The sequence below is a fragment of the Pinus tabuliformis genome, chromosome 6, assembly GCF_031772625.1.
Source record: "Pinus tabuliformis cultivar Carrire ecotype Pingquan chromosome 6, CPIR1, whole genome shotgun sequence".
Classification (NCBI taxonomy): Eukaryota; Viridiplantae; Streptophyta; class Pinopsida; order Pinales; family Pinaceae; genus Pinus; species Pinus tabuliformis.
This window is the reverse complement of record NC_142292.1, coordinates 447613086-447632533: the sequence shown is the minus strand read 5'-3', so window position 1 is coordinate 447632533 and position 19448 is coordinate 447613086. Positions and strand designations below refer to the sequence as shown.

The 19448-nt window shown below is 36.8% G+C and overlaps 1 pseudogene; it reads right to left on the bottom strand.

The window, feature by feature from the left end:
* LOC149259232 (DNA replication licensing factor MCM4-like) overlaps positions 1–19117 on the bottom strand; it is a 102582-nt pseudogene extending 83465 nt beyond the window's left edge.
* Positions 19118–19448: the final 331 nt, after the last annotated feature.

Here is a 19448-nt window from a genome sequence, read left to right as displayed (position 1 = left end):
TTAACTCAGATATGATACTAGTTTCAACTCCAAGAAATTTGAGAAAAGTAATCTTAGTGAAGAAATTGTTTTATGTCAGTACAATGAAAGGCATCAATAACAAAATAAGGATTCCCTGTAGAAACAGCCATTTCCAAAAAACTCTATTATTGTCGTCCAGAACTTTCTTAAGGAAAAATTGACTTCCTCCCTGCTAAAGGAAATCGCAGCATTCAGAGGAACAATCCGAGAAAACACTATATCTCAAAGAATAAGAGGTCTCATCACGAGCCGGCTTATCATGATCACAGGTATTATAACTTGCTGACTTTGCCAATACTGTCCACCAAAACAGGGCAACGACTCAAGATTGTTGCAATCAAAAGACAAGGGGTCTCATCACGAGCCAGCTTGTTCAGCAAAAGTGTAAATCAAGTGAATGACTGTGTCATAATTTGGCCACCAAACCAAGACATTGTTCTTTAGAGAATAAAAAAAAAAAAAAAAAAAGTGTCAAAATGGGTTTTTCTCTGAAAAGTTGTAAATAGCCTTAAGCAGGATAAAGGATCATTACTGGATAATAGGTAACCCTGTCAAGGCTATGGACGCCTGCTAGCAGCAGAGGCTCTACCTGCGACAAAGGAGCATATTTAAAAGGCTGCTACACAGGGAAGACTTTATTTTGATTTTTACAAGACCAAGTAATGGCTGATGTAAATACAAGGACAAGCTGAGGATACAAGTAATTAAAATAGAAAGAGGTTGAAACAAAATATCATTGACAGTTTGAAGTATAATATGCTTTATCTTTTTATAATAAAGTTTAAGTTTTCTGAGAAATTTTTTTTGTTTCGGAAGTTTGAAAAACGTCAATAGAAGATCAGAGATAACTGGCTCTCCCAAGTGAATCGCCAATTGTTGTGGCCAGCAACAACCCCCCTTGTTCATTTAAGTGTTGTCCAAAATACTAAATGAATGGGGACCCTTAGTTAAATTTTAAAGAAAAAAAGCAAGAGTTTCCTTTCTTCAAAATAAGGTTACCATCGTAAGCTTAGAAAAGTCTTTTGAATATTGTTAACCTAAGGCTACGATAAGGGAAATATCTTGAAAACCGTGTTGCAAAAAAGATAGGAAATGCCTCCATTTCTCTATAATATCAGTATGCACAAGAACCTCGTGTTAAGCATAACATCGCATCGAAATAAAGTAATACTCATAAGGAAAAAACTTAAAGATTTACCGATCTGCGATAACACCAATCGCAAGATCGCATATCGCAGAAATGAGCTGGCAAGATTTGGCAAACATCAAACTTCTGCGACCTGCGATGTTGCGATCGCTGCGATATTACGTTCTCGCGATCTGCGATGGTGCAATTTGCGATGGCGCGATATGCGAGGTTACGTAAGCAAATCATAAATCACTTCATCACGAATCCTTCGGGCACACCATTCAAAGAAAAGCCACTTACCATAATCTGACTCGAAATCATGCACTTTTAATGATAGTAAATGAATTAGTTGTCAGTTATTAAATGAAGTAAATACACGTGGATTTGTAAAGAATTACTTCACGTAAGGTGGCATATTTGATACATCTGTTGCATTTAAAACTCTCCCATCACCTTTCTGGATCAGTCATTTCCATTTCACTCGTAATCTGCAGGAACGAAGAGCTAAGATGATTCAAAGCCAAACGCAAGAAGAAATGGGAAAGAAAAATAAAGCTCAAGGCTCTGAGGCGAAGGAAAAGACGAAGGAGATGGTGCCTTTGTATACAGACACAGCCTGTAACAGAGACGCAGGAATATCGACATGAGAAAGCATGTACAGGCTGCTTGAAGAGGAAAATCCTAGAATAATGAAGGTTGCTGCTGTCGCGGGCTCACAACGCTCTTCCGAGGCGTCTTTAGAGGAGCTAGCATGTTCATTTCTTCACCGGATAGCAGCAAGGCCCAAAATTCTACCATATACGGATATGATCAAGTGGATACTTGACAATGCAGAGATGAACAACAGACAATTCAAGGTTCAAGGACACGGGCTCATCGGATCATTCGTTGCGCAAGATTTAAAGCTTATGTATCATCTTCCTGAACCGCAGGCGACTTACAATGCACAATTCATTAAGAAATTTGTGGCAGAGAACCCAAACCTAGCAGAGACCACCAAAGATTGGTCCAGAAAAGAGGAGCTGCTCAAAAAGGACAAAAACGGTATGTACAACACTGGTTCCCTCACCTCTCCGTATTGTTTTGCTGCGGCCATGCTTTGTAGATTGTTTGGTATGCCGGATATCAATAAGTTTTCGTCTGAATGGCTACCATTAATAGATGCTGCCACAAATGCCGATATTATGGATTGGGCCAAGATCTTTTCTGATAATCTATACACGGCTGTTATCAATTACCGGTCTAAAAGATCCTTGTCTCAAAGGATCTATCCTCCTTTTTATCTGTCTGCATATGTTATGTATTCTATTTGTTATGTGTCTAAATTTCCCACTATGGGTTGGAAATGGACTACCCAGGACCCATTACCTATCCATGTTTATTATAAGGTGTTATGGGATTCTCAGTTCGTCCCACACTTCTACTAGATTTGCCACGGGCTTATCTTGCCCTTGTATAGAATAATGTATGATGAAGACCCCCCGAGGTGCTCACCCGAGGCACAAATAGATATCATCCCCATCGCAAGATGGTTCGGGGAAGAATGGTTTACCTATATTAGAGTGTTTGGAAGCACTGTACCTCCACATGTCCTACCTCCATATATCCCCGATAAACTTTTGGCTCGGGAAATTGCTTATCAAACCTTTTCAGAAGTCGGCCTGATCAAAGACCTAAACGACAAAAAGAAGGCCATATGGCCTCAATTTCCTGTAGCTTGTGGGGCCTTCTCATTGTTTGATGTAGGACATGCTTTCACCGAAGTGGAGAATGTGACGTGTCTACAATTATTTAAATTCCCAGCAAGGCCATTTGACCCAAATGATGTTGCCTAAGATTTCACAACAAACGTCAAAATAAAAGTATTCTTTGGAAAGAAAGATTTGTTTGATGATTTGTTTCAGAGTAGAAGCTCACTCGAAGAAATTTTGTGGGAAGCTCGGTCGAGGTTGTCTCCAGATGACCTCCAAAGATTCATGTTATACAGGGAAAGAAGGCTGGCCAGTGTTCCTCTAGAGAAGCTGCGACTGCTTGCCAGAGAACCAACTCCAAGCGTTAGCCTCAGTGGAAACTCTAGCACTTCCAGATCTAAATCCAACACTGTGCAAGGAGTACCTGAACATTCTAAAGGGTCTGGAAGCGACCAAGGAAAAAATGAAGAAACAGCTAAAGATACAGCTCAGTCAAGTGCAATGTCGCAACAACAAGTTATCACCTCCCCGCCAAGAGATGTCCCCCCTCCTGTCATCGAAGCACCACTCGTCACAACAGAACTGGAAAAAGAATGGGAAACCTTCAATGAGCTAATCAATCTTGAAGGGCAAGCCCCAAGAACACCTGTGAACAATACACAGGTAGCACAAGAAGTGGTTTCGACCATAGTCAGCAGTGTCACAGAAACGGAGCACATTCCTATCGCTCCACCTTCTGAGCTTCTACTTAATGTAGAAGAAATTCCCCCACTGGATGTATTCTATAGTCCCCAACATAAAGCAATTGTAAGGAGACAGAGGAAGAAAAGAAAACTAGAAAATAAACTGTCACAAGATGCTGAACATTTGGACGTCTTATGGAAAGACCCCAACAATAACCCGACTGAAAATCTCACTAAGTTGTCTCAGATCGTAGGAGCATATGCTTCTACAACTATTGACAAGGCATCGGAAGTTCAACAACTGTTGAAAGAACAAGAAGATCAAATACAGCTACTACAACGATAGTTGCAACAAGCCAATGCTAATATTGAAGCTTCCAAACAGCTCGAGAAGCTGCAGGAAGACTTTCAGCAGATGCAGATAGGCTATCAAAGAAGTCTAGACGAGAAAGGAAAACAATTGCAAACTTTACAGGAAATGCATAAAGATGAGCCTAAGCTGGCGGAATTTATTTCCGAATCTATTGGCTTAAATGAGCAACTACTGCAGCAACAGGAAGAGTTGGGACGTAAAATATCACAGTGGAGTCACTATTGCGAGCTGAGCGATAAAATCACCAATCAAGTGGTAGACTTGCGGAGTGACTATGATCAGAGTGACAGACGAGTGACGGAATACCTAACTTGGCAGGATGAAGATGAAGGGAAAAGAGCAGGTGCACCCAGAATAAACGAGAATCATAAAGAATTGCTCTTTAATAAATGGGACGATCAAATCAGGCAGGCGGAACGAGCAGCAGAGACAGCGGCCACACAAGCAAGCATTCTTATCGACTGTGTAAATGAGAATTTACACAGGGCCAATTTAATCGCAGAGACCACCCCGGGGTACCTACCAAATAAGCTACAATTGGAAGAAGAATGGAAGCAGAAGGCGTAGGCAAAGGGAAAAGCGATCCAAGAATTAAACAGTTTGAATTGGGAATGTTACTGGGCATACTTGGTCAAGCTACATAGTCAATGGATGACTGTGAAATGCATCACAAACGCGGCCGAAAAAGTAGTGCCAGCTCTCATAGATGTTGTTTTCGCAGTCCAGCTCAGCGCAGAAGTCAGTCAGCCGACTCTCCTCAAGCCCATGATGAACACTTGCAGCTTTAAAGACCAAATTCAGAAGTAGCCTTATTTTAGAATGTTGTTTTTTCTTTTAAATTAGATTAGAAAAAGGACAGTCATTTGAAAACCGCATCCTAAATTTTGTAAAAACACTATTATTAGAATTAGGAAGTAGTATTTTAACCCTTCTCATGCATTTAGAGAAGGGTCCAGAAATTTGTCAAAAACTTATCCTCGGAACATGCACTTCTGCACCCTCAGAGGAGGTTTTGATGAATGGATGGATCGAGATTTATTAATGTTTGCATTTGATGTCTGCTACTGATGTTGCACTTTTGTACTCTTAGTAGATGTTAGAACAAGTAGAGATAAATCGTTTTTGCTTGAAGCTTATGAGTAGGATTAGTCATAATTGGTACTTTTATCTCTTGACCATTACTGCTCATATTCTTAAAGTGATATACAGTTTTCAGTTGTTTATATGTTACTGCATAAATATATGAGTTACCATTTGGCACTTTTGTACGATGGAGTCATTCATTTATGTTTGATATATGAATAACTTATTATGCGATATGCTGTTCACAACTGTTTTGCTTAACTTTTTATGCAAGGTAGTTTATCTTAATTGATTTCTATTCTTATGATAGCTGAATGATCTTTATTACCAGTTATTGTTTGAAATCTCTTTAGATCGCATAATAGAAGAAATGCATCCCGGGTTAGCGTAGATTAGATGTGTTGTTCCTCATTAGATTACAATAGCATAGAGTTAGTTTAGAAGTTTGAATTAAATTAGCTTTAGGTACTCTTAGATCAGCATCATCCAACTCTACACACACACACACCCCCTTAGATTGGGAAACTAGTCCCATTATCCCCAATCGGACCCGCTATACCAAACGGATAAGGAGCTGCCAACCAAGGTCCAGACCGGGTGGGTATCACCCTTGTTGTCGACCCGATTTTCGGGGCTTCAACAAGTTGATGAGGTGGCTAACTGTATTTGAACATTTTCTTCTCGAAATCATGCAAAATAGGGTCCAATCATCCCTTTGTATATCTCAATCCGAGATATCTTTGTGAACAGTGAGAGAGGTTATTGTATATAAATATTTTATTGAGCTAAACCTCTCTCAATTTCTCAAAATTTAGCTCTAGTTGTTCCCAATATTCTATGCAAAAAGGTGACTGAAACAGGACTTTGCACAGTCTGAAAAATAGGCTGTAAAGATGTAAATGTATCTCTCATTCTGTAATAGATGTGTAAAATATGAAGTAGGTTATTATACTTTGGCATATTAGGAACACAAAACTCCTCCATGTTCTCATGAGTCATCTCTTATTGGCCACAATATGTTTTGTAAAAGTATGGCTAAATAGGAAAATGTGGGAAAATATGTCTGCAAAGCTTCATTTGTATATCCCAAACCATAATAGATGTTAGAAATCTGAGAGAGGTTTTTGTACATGAGGATGTTGGAAGAAAAACCTCTTTCAGTTTCTGAAAATTCATCCTCATTGGTTTGGAAACAATGTTTGAAGTCAATGTGGTGTATAGAAAAACATAGTTTTAACTGATCATGCGACATATGAATGACGTGGATGTGGGAAAGCTAAAACTGTTTAACCCATGTGACAAAATCCCTTCTTTTCATTTTCAAACTTATAATAAAATTAAACTATATTACCAAGGCCTTTATTACAGTTTTATTTAATCACATTTAAATGATGTGATTAATTTAATCTAAACATAATTAATTATCCTCTAATGCTGCATTTCATCTTGCAAGCATATTTTTTTATTTTTCTTAAAGTTTTGACATTTTTTGAAATAATTTACAATATGGAATATTATTTACAAGATCCAAAATATAATAATCATCAGCTATAATCAAGCAATCCTATAAAATTTATAGGACCCCAATAGTGGCTCCAGCTAGGGATGGCACTTCCTATTGAAGTGTCAAGAACACCGTAGACTAGTAGCTTGATCCATTGGGATGATCCTGAAACCTATAACCTGTTCTGCCATAAAATATCTACTACTGAAAAAATCTAAAACTGAAATCAAAACCATTCTTCATACTGAAATTTGAAATATACATTGAACTGAAAGTCATACTACAATCTGAAACTGAAATTCGAAAGAATGCTTTTAAAAACACAAATGCTCAAGGTATTGAGCTTATTTTCACTCTGCTGCCTACTTTAATCTGATAAAATGACTGCCATATCAACTGATAACAAACATCTAGTGCAACCATTCAAGTAAATGGATACTTAACTGAAGTTTTCATTCTACTTCTTTTGGTGGAAAAATAAATTCAGAAAATGATGACTCAACTTTTCCACTGGATTCAATAGCTGCATTAATGAATCTGGAAAATTCTCCCTTCACCAATGAATGCAATAAACTGACCAAAGGATCATGGAAAACATGCAACATAAGATCTTCATCATGTAAATCTGATTTGTCTTTAATCACTGAAGAAAACACTACTTGTTGAAAATGTTCTTGTGGATCAAGAGGATTAAGCTCTGCTGGTTCTTCTTTCGGATCACAAGACTATTGTAAATCAACAAATGAATGTTCAACAATATCCTCAATTACCTTTAATTGCTAAATAGTACAAGGAATTTGTTCTTTAATTTGATCTTTTGCGCTTGAGACAACCACAATGTTAATGTGTTCATCCATGGTATCTGAAATATCCTGCTGATTTTCATTGTTGTCCTCTTCTTGATCAAGTTCAGGCTACTAAATTTCTTCCTTTACCTCTGGCTGATCAGTTTGTCATGGTGCTGCAAGAATTATTTCCTGTGGGGAATCTTCATGAACATATAGACAACATACATCCTTGGTTTCTTCTTGAGGGGAAGAAAATTCAAGCAAGACTTCTACTTTTTGTTCATAATATTGAAAAGGATTTCCATCTAAAGCCTCTAGTATTTCATCATTTGTGAACTGATCATCATCATAGTAATCTTCTAGATATTGAATAAAACTTTCAAAATGATCACAACAGTTTTGAATCAGAAACAAAGATGGATAATCCCCTCTATATTTCTCACAAAAAACAGTATGAAAATGCTTTAATGAACATATACTAGCAGCAGGCAGATTTTCATACCAAGATCTAGCCTTTTCCTCCAAAGTTGCCATAAATTTTTTCATAAGACAATCTTCATGAAATTTGATTTTAAGCTTATGGATGTGCATATGAAACCTCAATAAATGTACAACAACATCATCTCCTTTTTTATCTTTAAACAATGGAAGATATGTTAACCAATCACTATTGGGCATGGGATTTGGAAAACCTAGAATTCTTGATTTGTCCATAGGAGCATACCTGCGTTGTATTCTTGAACTCATTTTTAAAACAATCAACAATGAAATGGAGTCACCATAAGTTCTTTACAATTCTAGATTCTTTGATAAGGGAGTCGCCATGCAAACTTTGAGCTCTGGATTCTTGAAACATGGAGTCGCCAGGTGAATAATTTAGCCTTCTTGTGCCTGATCATTGTTCACCATCAACAATAAAATCTGGAACATGACACACTTTTCCGAGGAAGATAAAATGTCATCCCCTAGTATGGTCACCACTATGTTAGCGTTTCGTAATTTCAAGGCTGAAGAAAAAACCATGGAGGCAACATCAAAACCGCTTTCAAGTTTAGGATCTAGCCCTCCTAAACTCAGAGAGGGATCTCTCTGTGAGATTTAGCTTTGTTTACTGGGAATTTCAGGCTAGTTATTGGGCTCAGAGTTTGGTTTTTGAATTGGTTTGGTTGGAACAAAAAGGGAAGGCCATTGGGAAATGGAGTCAGAAGAGATTGGGGTGATCAATTTGCAGAAGTATCAAGCTTAAGTGAAATAGGGCAAGCTAGGCATACTATTGGATCTTTTAGATTTAAATGAAATGAAGTAGAAGAAGGGAAATAGATTCAATTGAAGCTAAAGAGAAATTAAGAATTATTTAACTTGATATCAAAGGAAAACATGTAGAATTAACAACAACCAAAATAGGGTGCTCTAGGTAACGAATCCTATTTATCACAACTTTTGTTGATTAATTCAGAATAGAGAATACATAAGCATGATAGATAGAGAAAATAAACAAAGAACAGTAGATGCACTTCACCAATAGATATGACACATGAATCCTGAAACAACTTGTCTTGTATTACTGCAAAAGGTCACTTGAACTTAGTGAACAACTTTACAATGAATGGTAGTCTTTCTCATTACAAATCCCAACCCTTTCTTACTTCAAATGATGAAGTATTTATACAAATTCTAAACTAAAATATCTTGATAAAAATCTCAAGATCTTTTTACAAATATCCTAAACTGTTTTACACAAATAGAAATGAAATGTAGGAAATTCAAAACTAATGTATCTACTTGGCACTATCATTATGGATTTCTGTTGACAAAGAAGAGAAATTTGAATTTGATTGCAACTCTTAGTTGATGAGGTGGCTAACTGTCTTTGAACATTTTCCTCCCGAAATCCTGCAAAATAGGGTCCAGTAATCCATTTGTATATCTCAATCCAAGATATATCTATAAAAAGTGAGAGAGGTTATTGCAGATAAATATGTTTTAGAGATAAAACTCTCTCAATTTCCCAAAATACAGCTCCAGCGGATCCCAATATTCTCGGAAAAAAGGTGACTGAAACAAGACTTTACACAGTCTGAAAAATAGGCTGTAAAGATGTAAATGTATCTCTCATTATGTAATATCTGTGTAAAATATGAAGTAGGTTATTGTACTTTGGCATCTTAGGAACACAAACCTCCTCCATTTTCTCACGAGTCATCTTTTATTTGCCACAATATGTTCTGCAAAAGTATGACTAAACAGGAAAATTTGTGAAAATATGTCTGCAAAGATTCATCTGTATATCCCAAACCATAATAGCTATTAGAAAGCTAAGATAAATTTTTGTACATGAGGATGTTAGCAGAAAAAACCTCTTTCAGTTTCTAAAAATTTGTCCTCATTGGCTTGGAAACAATGTTTGAAGTCGATGTGGCGTATAGGAAAAAGCACAGTTTCAACTGATCATGAGACAGATGAATGACGTGGATGTGAGAAAGCTACAACTGTTTAACCCATGTGAAAAAATCCCTTTTTGTTGTTTTCAACCTTATAATAAAATCAAACTATAGTACCAAGGCCTTTATTACAGTTTTATTTAATCACATTTAAATGATGTGATTAATTTAATCTAAACATACTTAATTATCCTTTAATGCTTCATTTCGTCTTGCAAGCATATTTTTTTATTTTTATTAAGGTTTTGACCTTTTTTGGAAATAATTTACAATATGGAATATTATTTACAATATCCAAAATATAATAATCATTAGCTATAATCAAGAAATCCTATAAAAATTATAGGACCCTAACAATAGGTATAACGCTTTTATTGGCAATTGGCAAGGTTCATGGGACTGGGATTGCCCACAATTATCTAGTCACTTATTAGTTGGGTCACTTAGTATCTAGTCATATATTTTATCCCTAGACTAAATTAGTCACTTATGTTAGCCGGTTTTGGTTGGGTCTCTTAATATTTCTAATTTTTGGTAGTATTTCACTTGGAAAAGTTGTCGTGTCTGAATTTTTTAGTCACCTAGTCACTAATTTCACCATTTTCTACTAGTGGTTGTTATATAATTCTCTCTAGAGATAATCCCTCTTCTTTCTCCACAGGTAGCTATAGAGAGAGGAGGACCTAGAGACCCCCACATGATGAAATGGGTCACACTTATGGCACACCATGAAGGTTGCCAAGGACAAACGATTAGATATACTCCTAATGTCTTTGATTTGTTGGAAAACTAAATCATTATGATTGAATATTTTCCATATGTAGGGTTGGATTACATAGGCGATCGGGACATGCCACTGCCACATCGGATGTAGTGGGGGTAATATAGGTAAAACTTTAGACTTTGGTTGCTTTTTGAAAATTTTCAATTTTTTGTTATTTTTTGTCATCCAAAACTAATTGTCCAAAATGATCATGCAGATGTGGCCCTAGTGAGACCAACTATATTGTGCAGATATGATAGACGTGTCGAGTAGGCAGTAGCTCCCATAGAGCGGAATCCAGATGCGACGGAGGCATTGACAGAGATAGAGCACAATCTTGAGAGGTTGACCTTGGGCAACCCAGATGTTGTGATAGATGACTTGCCTCTCTGCTATTAGAGGCACATTGTGGGGGTTACCGGTCCTATTAGCTATTTGCTACGATGAGTAGCATGTGCCATTGTATGATACCATGATCATCACCATGCGTAGTCACTAGTCTGAGGGACAAAGTTTTATTTCTGAGGGCCAAATGTTTATTTTTGATAATGTACTAGCATGTTTGGAAAATAAAGGCCATGAGGCCTCATGTCTTTGGATGGCATTTTTGCAAAAGTCACACTTTTTACAAATACTTATCTAATGAATGATACTACTTCTATTTCAGTCTATATTGTAAAATATATGGATGAATATTGCTTTGATTTCTTTACAAATGTTTTACAAGTTCCAATTTAACACATAATTAGCCAATGCATCAGTTAATGTGTTTAAATTTCTCGTAATATGTTGATGCTCAATATAATCAAATTCTCTTTCCAAGGAATGAACTCGCAAAAACATCCTTACATGGAAGCACTTCTAACTGAATAAACACCATTCAAATGTAATACTACGAGTTGCAAATCTAACCTAATGATCAATAGACGAATGCTAATTAAAAGGCATTAGATAATAGCTCAATCATTGCACTATATTCTACAATATTATTCGTTGTTCGACCAAGGCATATCCCATTAATAGAAACTAACTCATCTGTGTACGAATAAATAACCTAGGCTACAGAGGATAAATTCTGAGTACTATGACTAGTGCCATCAACGAAGCCAATGTAAGATTGAGGGAGCTTCAATATATGCAAATCAAGTGTAACACAAGATAAGTAGGAGAAGTAGTGGAAAATCATAAAAAACTGCTAAAAATTTCCACACGTAAATTATAGTACAAAAATATATAAAATTTTCACCGAACAATCTAAGCATAACATCTCTTTGGGTAAATATTATTTCTAGGCTTTCCTAAAGGAATTTCGCAATAATCAACTAGCTCATAGGTGCCTTTTTCCAGTGCACATTTTACAACATAAGGGCCATGCCACATGGGCTCAAATTTACCAACTCCTAACTTATTGTGCTCTTGATAATAGACCAAGACTAAATCACCTTATGCATATGAACGAGGTTTGACATTTTGATCATATTATTCTTTGACTCGTTTCTTTTGGGCCCTGCTAGCTAATGTAACATCATGACGAGTCTCATCAAGACGTGCTAAGTATAGGAAATGTTCTTCCTATGTAGAAGTGGATGGTAATAATTCAATTTCCAGTTTCAAAGACATTATTTCACATTCAATCAGTAGAACTTCTTCCATGCCTTAGACAAGCTGGAAAGTAGTAAAACTAGTCGAGATTTTTGTTGTGGTATGGTATGCCCACAAGGCCGGATAAAACATTAGATGCAAATCTCATTTATGAGTCCTAATAATCTGTTTAATCATGGTGATTAAAACATTTTTAACAACTTCTACTTGGTCATTTGCGTGCGGGTAATATGGAGTAGAACTGTCATGACACATGCCTAGCTTCATGGTAAGATCGGTCATCATAAAGTTTCGAAAATGGCTACCATGGTTTGTGATGATGGCTTGTGGAACTCCAAACTAAGAAATCACATGATTGAACATGAAAATGGATGTTATTTCATCATCATCCTTGTATGTAGGAATCACCTTGGCCCATTTTGTAAAACAATCTACCACTAGGATAATGTATTGATGCCCCCCAACCGAGTGAGGGTTACAAGTAAGGAAATCAATGCCCCATTTAGTGAAAGGACCAATAGAAATGATTGGGTGAAGAGGAGCTGGATGTGAAGGAATTTTTTGATCATAGATTTGAAAATTATGGCATTTTCAGACTGTAGTTATACAATATTTGGACATAGAAGGCCAGAAATGCCTTGCGCACAGGATCGTTTGAGCAGTGGAAAACCTTGACATATGACTGCCACAAGCTCTAGAATGGCAGTCATTTAATTCCTTTTCGGCTTCCTCGTGATTTAAACATTGTCTAAAGATAGATTCGACACAACGAAGATAAAGTATATCGCCAACAATATTGTATTGCTGGGATTGATACTAGATACGACGGTGATAAGTTTGACACAATTCTAGCTGAAATGTCTGGGTCTGAAGATAAATGATGATATCTCCATACTAGGGATCTAAACTACTGATCAAAAAGAGAGATTCATCTAGAAGGGAATCCTCTACCACATTTTGTGTCTTAGCAAGGGGAAAATCACATAATAATTCAACAAATACTAGCAATTTATTGGATTTGGATTTAATGAATTCCAAATCGAATTCCTATAGGATGACTATCCATTTGGAATACTTTCCCCCTAGTAACTGTCTGGTAATAATGTAAACCATGGGGTTACAATCGTAAATCATAGTAGTTTTGCACAATAGAATATAGTGACAAAAATGTTGGACAACTTGAATGGATGCTAAGACCAATTTATCCACATGTGCATATTTTGCTTTAGTTTTGGTCAAATTTCTACTTAATTAATATATCACATGCTCTTTATTTGATTTGTCTTCCTGAACTAAAACCATGCCAATTGTGACATCAGATGCAGTTAAGTATAAAAAGTATCCTTGATGATAATCAGGAGGATGAAACAATGATGTATGGGTCAATGCATGTTTAAGTGCATCAAAGGCCTTTTGAGCCACTTCATCCCAAATGAATGAGATGCCCTTTTTCAATAGTCGAGTAAAACCTTTAGTCAACTCGACGTAGTTCTAGATGAATCAACGTAGAAATTTTTCTTTCCCTTGCAAACTTTGGAGTTGGCAGAGATTGGAAGGATACAAATTCAGAATAGCCTCAACCTTCAATGGATCGACACAAATGCCTTCCTTTGAAATGACAAATCCTAGCAATCAACTGGATTGCACACAAAAAACACACTTGTGTGGATTCAAGCAAATATTGTAATGACGACATCTGATAAAGATTTCTCTCAAATTCATTGGATGGTCTTCCCGTCTCAGTGAATGAGCTGGAAAGTCATCCAAATAAGGTTGCACAGTATGCTTGATGCCATGAAATGCATAAGACATAGCCCATTGGAAAATTGCACCAATTTTTTTTCAAACCGAATGGGAGTTTTCGATAGGCAAAAGTCCCCCATGGGAAGATGAATGCAGTTTTGTGTTGATAAGCTAGGAGTATGTTGATTTGATTGTAGCCAGAAAAATCGTCCATAAATGAAAACATTTCATTTCTGACACATTCGTCAGTGGTTTGATCAATATAGGGAGTAGGATAGTTTTCCTTCAGAAAAGCATTATTGATATCCCTATAATCGACCCATACTCTAATGGTTCCATGTTTCTTGTTAATAGGTATGATATTGGACACCCAATCAGTCAAGGGAACTGAATAGATGAAACTTGCTTTGAGCAGTTTCTCGACCTTAGCTTTAATTGCAGTAGCTTTTCGCGGATGCACCAGACATAATCATTGTATGATAGGTTTTTCATATGGGTAAGTATTAATGTCATGTACAACAATGCTTGGGTCAATTCTTGGCATTTCCTCATAAGACCAGGTAAAAATGTCATGAAATTCTTGAAATAGGGCCTTATATGTCCGAATTTCTTCGAATGAGCATGAGGAGCCTATGTGAATATTTTCAATAATTCCAATTTTAACTGAGATGTCAATGGTAATTGTCGTAGATATTTTTCCTAAATTTCTTTCGAATTCAACTTAAAAAAACTAAAATGGGCGTTTCTAGACTAACTATCTCAGGCAAAAATATAGTTGAAAAATCATTCTCGATTTTGTCAGGGTTAGGTAGAAAAGATGAACGATGATAGTTATCGTTCCATGGAATTTCATCTGATTTCATGATGTCCATAATACTTTCGTTAGTTGGAAATGTATATTTAAAAGGATCAGGAAGTGAAAGTGGTTCTAACTAAGGTAAAGGAGAATAATCATCATTGATCACATTCATTCGATCAATATTATAAGATGAAGGGTCATAAAATGATTGAACTACCTGATAAGCCAATTGAAATGGGATCAAAGGAATCTCATTTCCATAGGAGGCTAATTCATACTCTAAAGGCACTATCAACAGATCAAAATATTCCATAGTGCTTGATGTAATCATGTTAACCTCAACAAGATTAGAAGGAAAATTCAGTGGAGGGAGCACAAAGGTTCCCATCAATGATGAGTCTTTGAGTATACCAACACAAATATCCTCATAAAAGTATTCATTTTTTGGACAATAGGTATACTACCAGTAGATTTGGGCTTTGAAGTATAGTAAGACAACTGGTCTACTTTGAAAATTTTCCCTTTGTGAGGAAATTGTATCCTTCAAAAAAGCGATGAGACCACTACTGACATATTGCAGGTCCAATTTCGACCAAGAAAAAGGTTGTAATCGAGCCGACCATCGATAAATTCAAATTCGATTGTGACCATTTTACCCTCTAGCTCTATGGGTAGATTTTTCAGGATTCCATAAGGACGAAAACCTCTTCCATCAAAGGCTTTCAAAGTGGTAGGTGATTGATTGATGGTTGAAGAACCTAAAGCTTTCCAACAAGCAATCAAAATAATACATGTAGAAGCTCTTTCATCAACAACTATGTGAAATGCTCATATGGTTTTAACAAAAACTGTAATCTGGAATGCTAGTTGATGAGGGAGTCTTAGGATATGAATCTCAAGATCAAATATAATCAGGTTAGAATCCTGCAGATCAATAGCTCCTATAGTTGACAATAAAATATTTCGTTATGCTGGGCATGTTTGCAACACATCTAGAGTTGAAATTGCAAAACGAGATTTAGTCAAGTCTTCAACAATGTTGTAATTTTGTGCAACTCTAGCATGCGGGGTGAAATCTTATTTCCGAACCACACCTTTGGGAGGTAGTTGAATCATCATGTCAAGATTCGGTTTTTCGATCTGTAATGGTTCAAAAGGAGGAGGAGGAATTGAATTGGAAGGTTGACTAAATGAAATAAACTCATTTCCATTGTCAACAAGACCCTTAGACCCATACTCTTTTGATCTCCTAGCTACCATAACTTGATGCAAAGACATCATCATGATATATTGAGACTTGGAAGAGGAAGATGTGCTATGAGAAACCATTTTGCTATCTTGAGAAGGAAATGGATGCTTTAGGACAATAGGAGTTGGATAACCTTTAATGAATTTTTAAACCTCCACCCTATGTGGGAATTCCTTTGTACAATGATACTCATTGCAAAAAAGGCAAGGATAATGAGGTTTTCGTTTCCTGTCAGTAGGTTCAGTTTTAGGGGGTTTCTCTTTCGAAGAAGTACTTTGTTTTGATTTACCTTTCCCCTTCTTTTTACCTATGATTGGATGACTCTTGCTAGTAGATGATTCCACGGTATTAATCTCAGAAATAACTTTCGAAGAAAAGTTTTCAGATAGTGAATCTTGTATGGAAAAAGTTTGAGTACTTTTAGAATTTTTCTTTCTCCCCTTAGACTATTAGCTAACATAACCTATTATACCATTAGCGGAATTAGATCTTGTAGGATAAGTAACTATTGGATCACTTGTAGGGCACATAAATTCAATATTTTCTTGTACGAGGTGCCAAATTGGGTGCAGACTAAGTCTAAATACTGGGCATGAGAAATTACTTTCTCTTCCATGATGACACCTCCCTTAGCAACATCCTCGGTAATAACAGGAAGAAGTGACTTTGTAAACCATTCAGCTAAAATCTGATCTGGAATAAAAACTTTGACTAACCGATGTCTATGTCTCCATTCATGTATATGATTGGAAATATGAGTCGATTTTCATTATATTAAAGAAGTCAATAGTTCAGTACTAGTATCATATCAAATTAGTAGCTAGAAATGGGTTAAAAACGTTGTTGCTAGAGAGTTAAAGTTATGGAAAGAGGCACAAGGTAGCTCAATGTACCATTTGGCTGCCGAACCAGTTAAAGTTCGTTGGAAAAGGTGAATATGGATGGAATCATTGATTACAGAATTTGTTGCACACCAAAGATGATATGTCATCACATGATTAAATGGTTATTCTCCTGATTTGCCCTCAAATTTGGGTATATCACTTGGTAACTTGGTAGGAATCACTGACCAATAAGGATAATAATAAATGGGATCGTTTGCTAACCAGGATAAATTAGGGAAATCTAGAGTTGCAATAAATGGTAACTATCGGTTAGGGTCTTGTGGTAAAGTTTGATAACCTTACGAGTTAAGACCAACCCCTAGAGGAGGATACCCAGGATATCCTAGAATAGCCTGTGCAGTTGGAATTGGAATTCCACCAGGGTAACCAGGGTGAACCATACCAGGTTGAGGTTGAATAGGGACTTGATAAGTATGACTAGGGTATGGTTGACTCTGGAAAGGTTGAGCTTGAACCATTTGACCTAAGTAATATTGCCCCTATACAGGTTGCTGTAGGATCACTCCACAGAGGTGGTGGTCATGGTGGAGTATGCAAAGGTGTGTTGCCAGTTTCTACATAGCCGCCCATAAAAAACACTAGTCATAGCCGATAACTGATCATAGCTAGCTCATCTTCCCGCTTTCTGGTTTAGTTTCAAGCTCCAGCTTAGGTATCTTATATAGTGTAAGCTGCGTGATTAATCTCATTGCCGAAAAGGTTGAACTTGAAAATTTTGACTTTGAACAAGTTGAATTTGAATAAATTGAACTTGAAAAGGTGGGTTTTCGAAAGTTTGACCTTGGAAAGGTGGACTTTGAAAAAGTTTTCCTTGAAAAGGTCGAACCTAATTAGATTGAACTTGAAAAGGTGTTTGCACTGTTCCTATAATGGGTTGCCTGATAGGAATCTGTGGTATAGACTGGATCGTAGGAACAATTTGATAAGAAGAAACTTGAGGGATTTCCTGAGTAGTTTGAGGAACAAATATTTGAGGGGTAATTGGAATGGTTGTTTGTGATACTCCTAGGATAGGTGTCTGAGGAGAACTTGGAACAGCCTGCGAAACAGGTGCCCATGGTGAACTCTAACATGTCATTGAATCAGTTGTTGAACAAGTGTTTGAGGAATTCCTTGGATAGATTGTTGGCCAACTATTTGCAGAATCCTATGAACAGGCTACTGGATAGGTATGAAAATACTTGGAATAGGTATTTGAGGAATAGGTTGTCTAATAGGCTAAACAAGTTGATAAAGTGGCACTTGTGGAGCAACTGGACCAAACTGTTGAGTAAAAGTATGATTCCAAAGAGTGTTCATCCCTGGGTAAGGAGTACCAAGAAAAAGTTGAGTTACAAGAGGTAGAACTAGATCAAGCTGAGGTATATGACCATAAGTTCTGGTAAAAGGTTGACCCCCAATTGTAGGATAAGATTTGAAAACAGGTTGTCCTCCAGGTGGAGGATAAGGTGGTTACCCCAAGGTGGGTAATAAGCACCAATTGGGGTTACTTGAGAGTTACTTGAGGGTTACTTGAGTTACCAGATACCATGTGAATTGGTTGGTCTGATGACGTAGGTGCTTCAGGCATGGATTTCATGCTCTGAACAGTAGATCAAGATAAACTGGATGACCAAATAGAAGGTTGAGGAGAAGAAGCAACTCCTAAAAGAGTCCTAGTAAGTGATTGGTATCCAGAAGGAACTAATGGACCACCATACAATAGTGATTTTGAGGAGTTGGTAAAATGGATGAATTAATGGGTTGGCTCCCAATAGGAATTTCTGACATAGTTCTTTCTAGTGAATAGAAAGGAATGCATGACGATGACAAATTATGACCTAGGAAGGTTAAAGTGGTATAATACCAAGATTCAGGTCGAAAAGGAGAGAAACGAACTCTTGGGTCAAAAGATTCAATACCAGTAAATGGAGAATGAGACGTTTCTGCCTCTTCATTTCTGGTAATATCTTTAATGCTAATTAATCCAGGAGGTAATCCAATTGTAATTATTAACTTCCTTCGAGGTGAAGGTGGCTCAGGAGTAGGAGCTATAACATCCGAAGGTGATTTAGGTTGAGAAAGTTCAGACTTGGGTTCTTCTACCTCTGGTTCAGTTAATTCAGTATCTGAAACTTCACCAGTACTAGATTCAGTTTGAACTACTTTGGTAATCTCAGGGACAAAATGAATTAAGCCTAATTCTACTTTTTGCATTGGATTCACTTCGGTTTCTACTATCTCAGATTTTAAAACTGTTGATGTTTCAGGTTCTTTTGAGGCTTTAGATCCTGTCGACTTTGACCTTTCTGTTTTTATATTTCCCAATTGATTAGGTGTGTATTCAGGAGGTTTACCTTGCATTCTATGTGACTGCCTTGGTGATTTAGCCAGGATGAAAATTTATCACAAAATCAAACAATATTCACAATCCAATCCTAGGGTCTCTATAAATTAAAAACAAACAATTAACACACACTAAAAGAATTAAGGATTCAAACCATGCAAACAAGATTTTCACAGTGGGATCACTAGTTGATGATGAAATCCAGTGTTGCAGAAATCAAAGTGAAAAGTGGCTATAGATAGAGTGGGTGGAACCAATTACCCTGGCAACCTGCTTAATGTACATGATCTGGTGTAGGTAAAATTCATTTATGGCATCTCAAATGAAGAATACCCTCCAGAAGTTCAC